This window comes from Mya arenaria, chromosome 11 (genome assembly GCF_026914265.1).
Source record: "Mya arenaria isolate MELC-2E11 chromosome 11, ASM2691426v1".
Taxonomy (NCBI): Eukaryota; Metazoa; Mollusca; class Bivalvia; order Myida; family Myidae; genus Mya; species Mya arenaria.
The window spans coordinates 17345806-17349802 of NC_069132.1; positions in this window are offsets into that span (position 1 = coordinate 17345806).

A 3997-nucleotide genomic window follows, 5' to 3' on the forward strand; every position below is an offset into this window, starting at 1 on the left:
TGATAAAGGGGGGCGACACAACTGGACTGGAATTCGTCCAAAAGAAAATATTGAGACATTTAAGTCTGAACTATTGCATTCAAGCGCATAACTGTCATATGGTTCCTCGGATATTGACATTGTCAAGTAAATTTTAACAATTTTAGATCGGGCGCGCGCCGGGTGCGCCCCTGTCTAAATCCAGTAGTGATTATCGCTTGAATGTGGGACAAGGTAGTCTTTGTTTTATTCTTCCTACATGTATACCTTCGGATACTAGATCTTAGTTGTTTAATTGCAAGTTGCTCAATTGATAAAGGGGGACGACACAACAGGACTGCAAGTTGCTCAGTTGATAAAGGGGGACGACACTACAGGACTGCAAGTGTCTCAGTTGATAAAGGGGGACGACACAACAGGACTGCAAGTGTCTCAGTTGATGAAGGGGGATGACACAACAGGACTGCAAGTTGCTCAGTTGATAAAGGGGGACGACACAACAGGACTGCAAGTTGCCCAGTTGATAAAGGGGGATGACACAACAGGACTGCAAGTTGCTTAGTTGATAAAGGGGGACGACACAACAGGACTTCAAGTTGCTCAGTTGATAAAGGGGGACGACACAACAGGACTGCAAGTGTCTCAGTTGATAAAGGGGGACGACACAACAGGACTGCAAGTGTCTCAGTTGATGAAGGGGGATGACACAACAGGACGTCAAGTTGCCCAGTTGATAAAGGGGGACGACACAACAGGACTTCCAAGTTGCTCAATTGATAAAGGGGGACAACACATCAGGACTGCAAGTTGCTCAGTTGATAAAGGGGGGCGACACAACTGGACTGGAATTCGTCCAAAAGAAAATATTGAGACATTTAAGTCTGAACTATTGCATTCAAGTGCATAACTGTCATATGGTTCCTCGGATATTGACATTGTCAAGTAAATTTTAACAATTTTAGATCGGGCGCGCCGGGTGCGCCCCTGTCTAAATCCAGTAGTGATTATCGCTTGAATGTGGGACAAGGTAGTCTTTGTTTTATTCTTCCTACATGTATACCTTCGGATACTAGATCTTAGTTGTTTAATTGCAAGTTGCTCAATTGATAAAGGGGGACGACACAACAGGACTGCAAGTTGCTCAGTTGATAAAGGGGGACGACACTACAGGACTGCAAGTGTCTCAGTTGATAAAGGGGGACGACACAACAGGACTGCAAGTGTCTCAGTTGATGAAGGGGGATGACACAACAGGACTGCAAGTTGCTCAGTTGATAAAGGGGGACGACACAACAGGACTGCAAGTTGCTCAGTTGATAAAGGGGGATGACACAACAGGACTGCAAGTTGCTTAGTTGATAAAGGGGGACGACACAACAGGACTTCAAGTTGCTCAGTTGATAAAGGGGGACGACACAACAGGACTGCAAGTGTCTGAGTTAATAAAGGGGGACGACACAACAGGACTGCAAGTGTCTCAGTTGATGAAGGGGGATGACACAACAGGACGTCAAGTTGCTCAGTTGATAAAGGGGGACGACACAACAGGACTTCAAGTTGCTCAATTGATAAAGGGGGACAACACATCAGGACTGCAAGTTGCTCAGTTGATAAAGGGGGACGACACAACAGGACTGCAAGTTGCTCAGTTGATAAAGGGGGACGACACAACAGGACTGCAAGTGTCTCAGTTGATGAAGGGGGATGACACAACAGGACTGCAAGTTGCTCAGTTGATAAAGGGGGACGACACAACAGGACTGCAAGTTGCTCAGTTGATAAAGGGGGACGACACAACAGGACTGCAAGTTGCTTAGTTGATAAAGGGGGACGACACAACAGGACTTCAAGTTGCTCAAATGATAACGGGGCCAAACAACAGGACTGCAAGTGTCTCAGTTGATAAAGGGGGGGCGACACTACAGGACTGCAAGTGTCTCAGTTGATAAAGGGGGGCGACACAACAGGACTGCAAGTTGCTCAGTTGATAAAGGGGGGCGACACAACAGGACTTCAAGTTGCTCAGTTGATAAAGGGGGACGACACAACAGGACTTCAAGTTGCTCAATTGATAAAGGGGGACAACACATCAGGACTGCAAGTTGCTCAGTTGATAAAGGGGGACGACACAACAGGACTGCAAGTTGATCAATTGATAAAGGGGGACGGCACAACAGGACTGCAAGTTGCTCAATTGATAAAGGGGGACGACACAACAGGACTACAAGTTGCTCAGTTGATAAAGGGGGACGACACTACAGGACTGCAAGTGTCTCAGTTGATAAAGGGGGCTGACACTACAGGACTGCAAGTGTCTCAGTTGATAAAGGGGGACGACACAACAGGACTGCAAGTTGCTCAGTTGATAAAGGGGGACGACACAACAGGACGTCAAGTTGCTCAGTTGATAAAGGGGGGTGACACTACAGGACTGCAAGTGTCTCAGTTGATAAAGGGGGCGACACTACAGGACTGCAAGTTGCTCAGTTGATAAAGGGGGACGACACAACAGGACTTCAAGTTGCTCAGTTGATAAAGGGGGATGACACTACAGGACTGCAAGTGTCTCAGTTGATAAAGGGGGGCGACACTACAGGACTGCAAGTTTCTCAGTTGATAAATGGGGACGACACAACAGGACTGCAAGTTGCTCAATTGATAAAGGGGGACGACACAACAGGACTTCAAGTTGCTTAGTTGATAAATGGGGACAACTCAACAGGACTGCAAGTTGCTTAGTTGATAAAGGGGGACGACACAACAGGACTGATAGTGTTTCAGTTGGTAAAGGTTGACCTATGTGTATTGTGACCTAGGTAAAAGGGGGGCGACAGCACAAAGGCTATCACAATATCTCAGAATTTAAAAAAGGCAGACAAGCTGAATACAACCAAATGTAAAATACAAAAGCAATAGAATTTCAGCATATTCATATAGCAATATATTTTACCTGTTTGCCAATATTTTAATCTAGTTCATGAAAGCATATGAGGTAACTACATACATGTTCAACGTTTTCACTAACATCTCACTGTTAGGCAAATTGCAATCTTACAAAGCAATATCACAGTAAAAAACACACAATGAGACCACTTGGATCAAAGTTGAAGTAGCTGTTTTCCATGTACTAGTTATGCTGCAATAAAGAACAATTTGGGTTTCCAGCATATTTTTGACTTAAAAGAAATTCTCCACTCTCTCTTCTCTGTTTAAACCAAAAACACATCTTCATATTACATGAAGATATCTTAACACCAAATATCAAAACTTGTAATTATAGATAACTCAGTCTTAATGCCAGTTAAATTATTCATTTACATTAAGAACGCCTGATCTTTAAACAGTTGACTGCATAATATAATATTTATATAGCATCTTTCCCTTTTAATTGACAATTAAAGAGAGATCAAAGCACAATCTCTGACAAACACCAGTATATAAACATAAAGAGCAGGGGATTTAAAATGGGTAACATTTTCCGATGCCATCAGGTTATAGAAATGAACAATGCCACTATTCCAAAATACCAAGAAAACAAATAATTTTCACCAATGTCATTAAATATTGAACACTTAAAAAATAAATTCATCTTCAATAACAAGTATGTCTTTGTCCAATAAAAAATACATACAAAAGCAATAATCTCTCAATATAAAAAACAACAACAATTTTAATGTGGAGTTTATGACTAGAGGTTCTAAATCTAGCCAATGATTTTCATACAGGAAACCGTAAACTGATATTAAGGTATCTTTCAACATTCAATAAAGACTTAAAGCATTTATAAGTATCACAATGTGAAGATTATTTACATCACCAAGCCATGTTTGTCTACCACAATCAGCAATTCGCGTTTTAAAATGAGACATAAATATAATATGTATATCTCAAACATCATGGGCAATCCCAGAATAGCTTAAACCATACGTAAACAATATTTCTTTGATATAAGTTGCCCATGTACGCCTACCTAAACTATCAGACATTTGTTCAGTCAAGATAAGAAGATCATACCTGG